This window comes from Podarcis liolepis (genome assembly GCF_965112155.1).
Source record: "Podarcis liolepis genome assembly, chromosome: 8".
Classification (NCBI taxonomy): domain Eukaryota; kingdom Metazoa; phylum Chordata; class Lepidosauria; order Squamata; family Lacertidae; genus Podarcis; species Podarcis liolepis.
The window spans coordinates 53,376,535-53,389,686 of NC_139560.1; positions in this window are offsets into that span (position 1 = coordinate 53,376,535).

Here is a 13,152-nt window from a genome sequence, read left to right on the forward strand (position 1 = left end):
TGTGACCTTCACCAGGTCATCTTGTACTCTGAGACAGCTAGATGAAATAGCCATTGCATTTCATGTGGGGAGCAGCCCACAATTTAATCATCCCTCTAACAACACATTAAAGTAGACAGCATACGAAGGCCTGCTAAGCACTGGACATGGGCTTACGCATCTTAGATGAGGCCCTAGATTATTTTGTAAAGGGGAGGAAAAAGACAAAGGACAAAATGGATGAATACTACTTAACAAAATTATTTTTATATATACCATATTTTTCCGTCTATAAGATGACCCCCTGCATAAGACGCCCCTATTTGGGGGGACTCTGAATTAAGGAAATGGGGGAAGAGCTATCAGTGTATAAGATGCCCCCAAATTTTGGATATTATTTTTTAGGGGGAAAACCTAGTCTTATACACGGAAAAATACGGTATATATACATTTCTGACCTGCCCTACTGATGGACCACTTGATACAGTTTACAATTATTTAAAATCACAAAAGAATAAACATATATTGAAATGCAAAGAATAAAACAATAAAGACACAACAGGTAAGATACTCAACATTAAAACCCATTTAGGATCCATCCAACTCTAAGATTATGTTTAAATCATGAGCTGGATCCAGAGCAAAGTTAAACACGCTTAGATCCCAACTGAAATTGATAGGTTCTTAAGTTACTTATGACTAATTTTCCACATTAATTTCAACAGGATCTAAGTGTGAATTCAAGCCCTATGGTTTGAAATACATCCTAAAACTCATAAAGCAAATTTACTAGAGAATAAGTCCCAAAGAATTTAAAGGACTTATTTCTTAGTATACCTGTTCAGGACTACACTATTTGTTTATTTTAAACTTCTCACTCTAATGCACAGAAATCTACTAAAAATACAGTCAACCACCAACACTTTTTATTTTGGAACAGTTGAATTAGCAGGATATATTGATGACTGAATAGTCTTCTCTCAATTCCAAATCCTACTAAACATTTAACACCTATCAAAAACAGTAGTTGTTGGTTGAAAGGGAGGCTATAGGAATTCCTCCATGAGATAAGTTCTCCTGTTTATACAATTGCATAACACTTGGAGCTAAGTTGGGTACAGAAGTTGGCTTCCTCCAAGCCATATTACATTGGTCTCTGCTGCAGGCATATTACAGACCTGATAGACCAGGCGAATGATCCATCATAGCACATCATACATAGCTGCTGTAAAAATTGTTTCTCCAAGGGGGACATGTGGTATTTTGCTTTGTAGAGTGCTTTAGGGATGCAGTGCCTCAGAGGGTGAATGTATAAAGGTTAAGATTAATGTTGCTGCCTTGTCCATAATTTGGAGGAGAAGATGAAAGTGCTTGATGGACGAAAACAGCAACTTAAATGCTTAGGGATATTTAGGATGACTCAGATAGCTGATGAATCTCTTTAGGAGCTACCAAATATAAATGGGGATCCTTCAAGTAGCCAGACAGATGCTTCAGAGAGGTTCATAAACATGGTGTGATGGTGATTCAGAACCATGTTCTGAGCTTCCAAGGTTTTATACAGTAATTGGGTCTGCCGAATTAATCAAACCCAATGCACTACAGGCCCAATATATGATAACCATTGTAATGTCATAGGATATCCCGAATGATACTTGACGGGGAGAAACTTATAAAGAAGATGGATTATCTGTATTTATTAACTGTACCTCAGCTATATATCTTGTGGTAGTAAATTTTGCACTTTGCCCAACTCTAAATGCCATCTATCATCCTATAGTAAACAAAAAATGATGTGATGTTTAATGGGTGATAAAAATGCCCATAAGATTTGCTTGTTTGTCAAACTGTTATTAAATGTATTTACAATGATAAAGTATACGAAAACCACCAATAGAGAGTTCCACAGTATTTCTTATTTTATAGCTGACATCACCATGAGATGATACTTAACAGTGGGGGGTGGCGAGGGATTTTTAGATTCAAGACATGCAATTCAAGACATATCCAACTTTGCTGTCCAGAGCTGTTTTTCACCTTGATTATGTTGACATTTAAATTGCAGGTTTGTCATAAATCTTTGGAAGATTGTGGACCTTATAAAATCAAAGGCTCTGAGAAAGAAAAGATCAAGAGTTTAAAACAGAAAACCCATTATTCTGCTTTCATAACATTTTTGTACACATACTGAGCAAGGGAGATCAGCATCCAGTATAACTCTCATCTATACTGGCAGGCATGGAGTGGGCCTCCCATTCATGTCCAACACAAGAATGGCATGCAACTACTTATGGGTCATGATTATATATTTTGCACCAAAATCACACCAGGCAAGCAACCATATTACTGACACGTGTAATTGCATTATCTGTCAACCTAGGCATATAAAAGCTTCATTGACAGGCAGTGAGTGATACAGGAAGGGGAAAGTGGGTAGTAAGAGAGACTGAAAGTGTGTTTGGAGAGGCTCTATCACAGATAAGAGAAGATGGAGGCTAAAGAAGGACAGGATAGCCAGTTGTTCATGTGGGGATGGTCGTAGCAGCCTCAGAGCATGACATGGTGATGTCTGCTGGGCTGTGACTATGCCTGCTTGAGCCTTGCTTCAAACAGTCATTTGCCCTGATTTGGAATGGATTGCCTAGCGTGTTCCCACACAACTGCTCTTTTTGTTCCTTCTTGTTCATGTGCTATTGATCCTATCATTGTGCTTTGTCTCTGCCAAACCGCTCCCTGAGCACTGTGCAGATGAATATATCTATATGCTCAACTTGTGATTGCCTAATGTAGAGAAATACAGCTCGCAACTATTCACTTCATCTTTGATCAGCCATTCAACAAATCATATATTTTATTGGTAGGTTAGTGGGTGAAGAACTACATAATTTCAACCAGATTTCTGATGGATTTCATGGGAGCCATATTGCCATAAAGACCATTGCCCTGCATTTTACCCAACACAAAGATCTTTAAGAGGAGGAGGAGGAGGATAATGCTAAAGTTAACAAATGCTTATTTCTTTTTGTCATAGAATGATTAGATGCTTGATTTGCGGCCATTTTCTCATTGGGGGTGCTACCCAAGAAACTTGAATGTAGTCAGTCATAGGCTATCAGGATAATGATGAACAGGATAAATTATTGGGTGTTCCTAGCCGTCTTTACACTGTCCTCATAAACAAAAGACTCAGCATCTGCTTTGCATGCAGAAGATCCCAGGTCCAATTCCTAGCATCTCCTGCCTGAAGCCCTAGAGAGTTTCTGCCAATTAGCATAGGCGATACGAAGCTAGATGCACCAAGGGTCTAACTCAGTACAAGGCACTCCTATGTGGAGTCTCACACCCACATAATCTCCATGCCTCCCCAGTCTCCATGCATTCACAGGAACCTGTTAGCACAGGACACAGTGCTGTGGAGAAAGGATCATACACTCCCTGATGGATTATGCCATTACTGCTACAGATTATAGACATCCATTGCTCTGTAGTTAGGCAAGATTGAAAAATGATTATTTCTGTAGAATATAAACCAAGAAACATGTTTTTTTTCATCTAGATCAGAATAAGGTATGTGAAGTATTGGGAAGCACAATGAAATAGTGCTAAGTTGATGTTAGGACTGTGTTCTGATGAGCTGCAAGTTCTTTGAGATAACTCTTTAGGATTGTTATTCTGGTTCATATTTTTCTTCTTGTATATCGAAGCTTTTTGCTATGCTTACCATTATGCACCTGAGTGGAGTGCCATAGCTGAGCGATAGAGCGTATGTTATGCATGCAAAATATCCTAGATTCAATCCCTTTTCCAGATAGGGTTGTAAAAGACACTTGCCTGAAACGCCAAATGACCACTGCTGGTCAGGGCAAGTCATTACTGAGCTAGATGGACTGGTTCCCTGACTGGGCATGCTCCTGTTTACAAAGAAAACCCCAGCAACAGTTATTTTAAAAACCAAAAGTCTGAAAACAGAAAAGTCTGAAAACAGAACAACAAAAGGAAAAGAGATGGCCTCTAGCACTAGGCAAGAACCTCCTGTGGATTTTGATAATGGGAATATCACCGAGTATTGGGCCTGATGGAAGGTATTCATGAAGCTAATATTTGCAGGCCCAGAGGCAGGCACTCTGTCAGAAGAACAAAAAGCTGCACAGCTCCAAATCAGCATTGGACAGAAAGGTAGATATATCTGCATGGCCTGGGGGGCCTCTTGACAGGCTATCTGCAGTAGCCAGAAAGAAACCTGCAGTGTTTTCTGCAATATTTGAAGCATAACGTTGGCCCAGAACAGAAATGTCTGCAGACGGCACAAAGTGTTATATGCAAAACAGCAAGGGACAGACATAGCCAGTATTTGAGAAGCACATTTGAGCTCTGCCAAGCTGGTCTGGTGAGAGCAGGTGTGGGGTCTCTGGGCCAAAAGAGTTGCCAGTCTTTCTACCAGCTACCTACACTGAAGCTGTCAATGGGTGATGATGCGTATTTCCATTCTGTGATGAACCTCATCTTCTGATTTCTACAGAATGAATTGCTGATGAAGGGGGTAGAACAGGCCAGGCTGATGCGAAGAACCTCTGTTGATTTGTTTCTTGTTCCCCAAGTTGTCACTTAGAAGCAGATATGCGCATACAAGCATGTGTATATGAGGCTCCATCATTATGTAAGGAAGCACTCTGAGAGATGCCTTATAGCCTGAGAAGATTTTCTAAAAGTAGATTTGTTTTGCATGTGTTCAATCATAGGTCCATCCCTCCGCTTTTTGCATATTTAGAAAAACACACATGTAGACCTCCCCCCATGCATCTGTATTGTTCACATTTTGCATGCATTTTGAACACATGGTTTCATTACAATATTCATTTTGTACTCATTTTCCCCTATAAAATATGAATTTTGGGGGACATTTATGAACCAAGTGTGTAGTCAGACTAAGAGCTATGTTCCAGGACTGGTAAACCAGGTTGGTTTGCTTTAAATTGGGGACAAAACAAATTTCAGGCTTGCCTGCTGTTGGATTAAGTATAGAAAAACAACCTTATAAAACAGAAGTCCAAATGTAAGTGTTGCAAGCTGAATTCATAGCCAGTTCTTTGTGTCAATATTATGCTTATGGAGATGTCTTCCTTAGTTTGGATGTCACAAGCCCTTCAAGCTGGTTTCTCAAAGATGGATGCTTAGCCAAGGTTCTTGGATGCATTTTTCTCCTAAACTGCACCTGGAGAGCATGTGGTTCTGGAGTTTGTGATGAAGCAAAGCATGGCCGACAGAGGTTTCTGTCCACCGCACGTAAGCCAAGCTGTGCTCTGCTGCACCTGCTGGAAGACAAACATGGGTCATCTGTTTGCGATGTGGACTGTTGCAGCCCTTACAAGCCATCCATCATGTCTGGTCTGAAACACCTGGCAACTTGGCCATCTGTCCATTAAGACTTTCCTAGCTTACTGATGGGCCCTGGCCTCTCCTTTTGGAATGAATTATGACATATCGCATAGTTTAGATTGGCTCCCCAATATTGTGGAAATAAATATTCCTAAACACCCTGCTACACTTTTATGAACATTTTGCTCAAGTGAGAAATGAAGCCAAACAAAACAACACTTGAAATGTATTCCTTCTGACTGTTTCTCGGGGAAACAATTCCAACAAAGTGGTGGCAATATATCAGCATTTAACATACATTAGGGAGTTGAATGTGTCAGGAGTGGTTTGAACAAATCAGCTAACGTAACTTCTCCAGCTTCTGAAAAGTAGGAACGTAAAGAATGCCAAGAAGGACGGTATCTGCGCCATTTTATGAATACTAGTCATACAATGTGAGGATGTAGGACATCTTGTGAAATGCTTTTTAATCTTTTACATCAGGGTAAGGGAGTAGACCCAGTTGGTAGGCTAGATCTTTGCTTCCCACATCCCTGTTTAGGGGGAAGGTGGCCCACTAAACTGCAGTTAATCTAAAACTTCAGTGAAAGCTGTTAATCTCCTGTTTGAAGGTATGGAAGCCCCCAAGCCTTGGGGAGGCTAGGCAAATTTTCATAGAGTTAAATTATGGCTCTGCATTACATCTGAATACAGTAACTAGACTCAGCCTATCGGTCATGCACAACTCAGCTTGAACTATTGCTGGATCAGGATTATATATTTTGAATTAAAAATCAAAAATCAAAATTAAAATTTTGAATTTTGAATTAAAAATTTAAAATTTACTGACATATTTAGTAAAATTATCTTTCACCCTGAGCATGTACAAGCTTTCTCTGTCAGCTCCTTCACTGGCAATCTGTGAACGGTGGAGTGGTAGAGGAAGTGGAAAATGGACCTGCTTTGGCAAGTGGCCTGGGTTGCCCACTTGTCAGTCACCTGGCAAATCACTATTATGCTGATTTGCATTGAGTGTGAAGACAGTTGAGCAAGGCCTCTTCTGTCAAACAGAAATTAATATCCATTTCTCTATTAGGGGGAGGTTAATATAGCCCAGGGGTCGGCATTTTTTTTTAGCCGTGGGCCAGTCCATTGTCCCTCAGACCTTGTGGCAGGCCGGAGAAGCAGCACGGGGGGGGGGGAGCTGGAAGAAGAGGCAAGGGGAGCAAGTAGTCCTCCTTCCCACCCCCCAGCCCCACCCCCAGCCACTACGCTTACCTTCCCTGGGGCTGCCACCACCACCACCACTGCTTCTTCTTCTCATGGATAGGCAGAGCGAGCTCATCCGCTCTGCTCTCTGGCCCATAAGAGCACCAGGGTGGCGGCGGCAGAGGGAAACTGAGTGACCCAAAAGGGCTGGCTCCGGAGAGGAACTGCTTAAAATGGTGTTCAGCCAGCTCAGCCCAGCCCCCTTCCTCCTCTAGGCAGGGTAGGGAGAAGCCAGGAGGAGGGAGGGAGGAGGCGCTGCTGTGGTTTGCGTGTGTGTGTGTGGGGGGAATGGAATGGTGCTGGGGGGGAAATGGCGCAGCCCAAATGAACAGAATCTCCTCACTGGTCCACGGACAGTCCATGGGTTGGATCCTGAAGGCAATTGGGCCTGATCTGGCCCATGGGCCTTAGTTTGCAGACCTCTGGTAGAGCCCTCTGGTCCCCTGCCCTTGCCCACCCAACAGGTGATAGCCACTACTGATGACAATCTCAGGGAAGGGGCCAAACCTCAACTGGGGATCAACACTTTGTATGCAGAAGATTCAGTCTTTGGTATCTCCAGTTTAAGAAGAGAGAGGCTACAAGTGACCTAGATGGGCAGCTAGCCTGGCCCATCACCTTCCTGGGACATGCTGCTCTACTTCACTTGTGGCACTATTTCTAATGTGGCGTTAGGGTCAAGACCTAAGTTGATAATTCCCCAGGGTCACTAATATTTGTCAGCCTCCATGTTGAGAAAAGCATCACACATTGATTCATCCATACCAGGCTTGGTTAAAGACCAAGGGCAGGGCAGGAAGTAATCATAAAACCAAAAAAGTGGCAAAAACTAGTTTTTTCAAGGTATGCATATTAACCGGGCTATAGATTGCTCGATTGATCAAACACTTGATTGTTCAAATACATCATTTTCTATCACAAGCAAACCTCACAAAGGGTGATTTCCAAATTTCCAAAGTATTGCAATGCAAGTGTTTTCTCAGGCATACTGAACTTTAGTAAAAAGAAGAAGACTGTTTTAAAGCCCTTGGGACCCAAAAGCACCCCATCCCACATTGTTCAGTAAGATAGGAAACTTCTATGGGTATTATCACTGTCTGAAGTGCATTATGCTTGCAGGAATGTGATGGTCTTTTCTGCAGTGGCAGAAACTTTGGAACACCTTCCCCAGAGAGGCTTGGCTGGCTTTGGCAATGCAATTTTTCCATTTCCAAAATTTAATATTTTCTTAATTGCTCAGCATTTTAAAGGGGTTACATTTGGTGCGTTTGGGCTGCTGTTGATTTCTTTAAAAGCTTTTATTGTTTTATGATAGATTTTATTTTGCTTTTATTGTTGCTATTATTGTGTAGTACCCTGGGATGTGAAGGCTGTTTAGATTTTTTTCCCCAATTCTTTCAGAAAGGATAATAAATGAATTCTTTCAGAAAGGATAACAGAAAACGTAAGCTTGTTTTCTATTGCCTCCTTTTCATTTTGGGGTCAAAAGCACCACAAATATTAGAATATGAACAACCACTAAATGTTCCTCCATGGTATATAATGCTGTGATTTGTAATCCTGGCATCACAGATGTGGAAAAGATCGTTTCAACAACTTTATAAAAGAAAAAAGGTACAGCAAATTATGTCTGAACAGTTAATCTTCTAGAATGCAGAAACCTAGTCACTGCTTGTGTTGCCTCTGTCCATGTTGCTACCACCATAAGCAGTCTCAGGTGTGCTCCCTTCTAGCAGTGAAGAGGAATAATTAAAATAAAAATAAATTTTTAAAAAACAAACAATAGTGGCAAAGCAGCAGGCAACACAGCCTCACGTAATGCTCAACGATGCCTCTGACAGCTCAGATTGCTGAATGCGCCACCTGTCAGTCTTCCACCCACAAACTTTAGAAATTGTGTTTTTCATAGCTTAGGTGTTTGCGTACACATGCAAACACACAAATATTTTGTCAAGTCTCAGCTAATTGATTTTCAACACGTTTAAAAGTGTATGTCACAAGCTTCATTTTTCTATAGGTAGCAGACCTGGGTCCACACTGTATCTCTGAAGACTACAGCATGGTTTCCCATGACTGAATGGTCCACACTACAAAATAAAAATAAAAATCCCTGCACATAAAAGTCCAGGTGTCAGGAACAAGGATTCTAGCATAGGCTCCCCCCCCCCATAAGCTAGTTTTCTTTCTCAGATTTTTGTTTTCGGAAGGAGCATCGGGCAACGAGGGAGGGGAGAGGGAGTGCGATGTGGGAGGAAGAGAGGGGGATCTTTCTATCTGGCAAGCTGAAATGCTTGCACAAACAAAACATTTATGCAACACTGAATTCCACCCTATAAAAATAAATTATAGGCCGCAATTCTATACATTTTGGGTGGCTAACCCTTACCCTCGGGGCTGTTCTACCCTGCTCTTTTTCCTGCTTGGCAGGGGGTTGGACTCGATGGCCCTTGTGGTCTCTTCCAACTCTATGATTCTATGATTCTATGATTCTATGCTCACATGCAACCCCCCCCCCCAATACCTCACTCATTTTGGCAGTAGTAGCAAAATGAAAAAGAACCATAAGGCAGATACAGACTTATCAGCTGATCAGCATGGATCACCTCAGGTGAGGTGTGTGTATACCTGCATGTGTCTCTGCATCTCTCTGAGGTGTGTGCTCCTGTGGAATGGCACACCCAACACTGAAATGTAATCCATGCGCAGTTAGCCAATGGTGAGTGAGGCCCTTAGATGAAAAGAAAAGTTTGACAAAGCTGCTATATACACTTACTTTGGGGAAAGTCCCATTGAATTCAGTGGGGTTAACTTCGGCTTAGATATGGATAGGGATGCACCACAGAACAGTTAATATTAAAACACCACTAGAACAGAAACAATAATGACAAACAGAACAGAAGGAGAATAAAACAGCCAGACTACTTGAATGCTTCTTTAAAAAATGCATTTTCATGCATATATTCTAGCCACTTCAGTTAATGGCCTAATCACATACGTTTTAGCACTTTGCAGGAACATCGATTATCAAAGGGAGAAGAGACTGTTACTTGATAGTAACTTGGGCACTTTCACCAACAGAAATTGATTTCCCCTTAACTGCCTTGTGTTTTTTCTCTGGGAACAGGTTAATGGTGACTCTTTAAACAGGATTGGCAACCTCCCCTGTAGATCCCTGTGCCTTTAACAGCTGCGTGGAAAACAGAAACCCAACCTTTTCCATTGTACAGATGGAGTGATAGGAAAAGCTTCACCCATCAGACTTCAGCTTGCCATCCTGCTTAAAGCACCAAATCTCTACCAGGGGGGGAAAAGGCACCCATAACATTTATAACAAGTGAAACTGAAAGAGGCATTTTCTCATCTCCAGAGTGTGTTTGCAATGAAAGGTCAACGGATAAGATCTCAAATCATCTTGCTGCTCACGCCTGTGATAGATTTTCACATATTCATAATGGGTTTCATTTACACATGCATATTTTATGATCAGCTCAGCTCTTCTTGCACACTAAATTTATGTAACCTAATTGCGCTCTACTGTAATTTGCAATGTACAGCTCTTGTTGTTCTTCTTCCCTCCTGTGGCTGCAGTCCAAGGCACTCTTCTCTGTACAGAAGTGTCTGAAAGCTCGGCGCACAGTGCCATGCCATCTTCATTTTAATTGGCTGCTGGGGGAAACAAGCCTTTGAGAGGGAAGACTATTTATTGGCTTTCAAATATTTAAGACCTCCTAGAACTGATGGGAATTATAATGACCTTACCTTACCTTTGATGTAAAATGAAAATCGCCTGTTCAACAAAGCATACTGCATAATACTTCCTTGCAGCATTAGTTTAAACCTCTGACAGTGCTTATTTAATGCACCTTTTCTAATATGCGCACACAGGTTCAGAGAGAAAGAGAAAGATGTAGCTAAATTTAAAGCCTTATGCACACATATTTTGCTCACACATGGTTAAAGTATGCTTTCCTTTTAACTATATCTGTCACTAGTGATGTGGATGTCTACAAGGCAAAGAACCAGATAAGGTACTGTTTAAAGAGTGCCATGAGGAGCAGTCTGCCATTTCATTAGAGTTGCTGAATTTCAGCTTCAACTTTGAGACTCTGGTTAGAGTAAAACTAGACCTCAAAGGATGCAGGGGGATGATTCACTACCATTTGTGAGCTCCTATTTTAGAAGGCACTAGGGGAGGCATAGTTTCACCCCCTTACCTCACCCTCATTCCATCCCCAAAACTCTTGTTCAAGTCCTGACTCCTCTGCCAGGATCTTACCAATGTGTGGCTATGTAACAGAAGCAAAGTCACATTCAAGTTCTGGCAGCTCCCAAGGAAAGCAGATGTTGTTCCAGTTAAGCCCAGAGCTTAATTCAGCAGTGTCCAATGTGGGACTCCAGCTCCCATCAGCCTTAGCCAGTATAAGCATGGTCATGGATGATGGGAGTTGTAGTCTAGCAACATTTTGAAGGCATTATATGGACTCAACTGAAGCTTTATAACCCCTAGCCCAGCAGGACCTTATGAATGCCCAAACACTCAAGCAAACAAACACTGGCATTCAAGATTTAAACACCACTAAACAACCTCTTGCTTTTCCTTGTGGAGATACTTTGGGTGGTTTCAGATACCTTAAAGTCCAAGGTGACTCAGTAACTTCAGAAAGGCCTTCAGAGATGGTCCTAGTTTTATGTCAGCATCCAAGGCGTTGGGAGCAAAGAATCTGTAGCTCAGGTTACAGCAACTGATGATCTGGATCTCTTTAAGGTAAACATAGATCATATAGATTCAAATTTAATTGAATAAGGGATTTGGAAACTGGACTGTTTGTAGCAGATTCCAATGGATGCAATATTCTCACATTCATTCTGCTTTTCATCTCATCCACCACACAGTGTCTGTGTCCTTCTTTAATTAAACAGATGCTCATGCCGGTGTGTTCACATTTACATGACTTTCACTATCTGGACAAGAGGGGAAGTACCTGGTTTGCTGGGTGCCATTGGCTGTCATTCTGAAGTGCACCGCTGTGTGGTCGTGACTTTAAAAGGAAGAGCGGGTGGGAGAAGCTGAACACTGCTTATTTGGCATTCACAAAGTTGTCACTGTAGCTAACAATGTGTCAAAGCTTCAAGTACAAATAAATGTGAACCTTACCACCCAAGGTCTCCCTTCTGGTTTTATCTCTGCAGTGAAGTCAGTGTCGCAACAGCCCTGAGAAAGACTTGAATGAAACATGTGAAAGCAAAGCATTAACGTGCTGCAGGATGATGGTTTCTAAAGCTGTTTCCCATTTCTCTCTTCTCTTCATGGTTTATTTCCCCTGACTTTGTTCTCATTAGTCTCAGCAAGCAGAAGTTAGTATTATCCCGAGGATAAAGCTACATAGATCCAACAAACCTGCTGCTGGAGGTGAATGGAACAGAGTCTCATCAATTTTAGACAGTGGAAAATGTGAATGGCTCCAACTTTAGGATCCTGGTTGGTAGCAGTCATTTGACCTTGATGTTTCCTGTTTCAAGTGTTCCTACGTTAGCAAATCCTATGTGGCAGTTGCCAGTCAATGCTGCAAATGACTGGGATTAATTCACAACCCATGATGGAGTGAATTATAAAATTTCAGAATTAGAGCCCCCATCCAAAATTAAGATGGATTGACATTCTGGGCGATCTAGGCCTGTCCAAGGTAGAAGACCATGGGTTGTATTCATCAAAGCACAAAGCATCCTTTTGTGTGAGCAAAAAGACTTCTGTTTGCACAACAAGACTTCCACCTCTCTCCTTTCCCAGGTGGCCCCTAAATCTGTTCTGGTCCCCCCCAAACCTCTGGAGCAAATTAGGAGGTGGTACTGGGCACACATGAGGAAAGGGGGGGTAAGTTCCATGACACTAGCAGAAATCACTCCATTAGCACAATTATTTAGATGAACATTACCTCAAGACAACATTGCATCTTGCAAGGCCAGAGGTGGGTAACCTGTGCCCTCGGATATTGTTGAAGTCTAATTATATAACCAATGGTCAGGGTGATGCAGTTGTAGTCGAGCAATATCTTGTGGGCCACAGGTTTCACGTCTCTGTGTTAGACCTTGTGGCCTCAGATGCTACTGATTGAACACTTTTGGCTACACACAAGAGGCAACATCCGCACCACAAATTTAAAGCACTCTTATATCACAATGGCTTCCACCAAAGAATCTTGGGAACTGTAGCTTGCTAAAGTTGCTAAAAATTGTGGCTCTGTGAGGGGTCTCCTAACTCTAAGCATCCTTAACAAACTTCAATTTCACGGATCTTTGGAAGATATCATAGATGTAATTTATACTAATATAAATGTGCTTTAAATGTATGGTGAGGATATGACCAAACACTTCAGCTGTGGGTGGAGATAATGGCTTATAAGGTACATATGCAAGAAAGATGCTTTACACAGTCATTTGATTCTCTTATTTGTGCATTTATAGTACATCTGCAGAGGGTGAGGGCAATGGAAATTCTCCCAACATTGGCTTATTCAATCTACTTCTGAATTCCTTGTATCTATCTCCTGT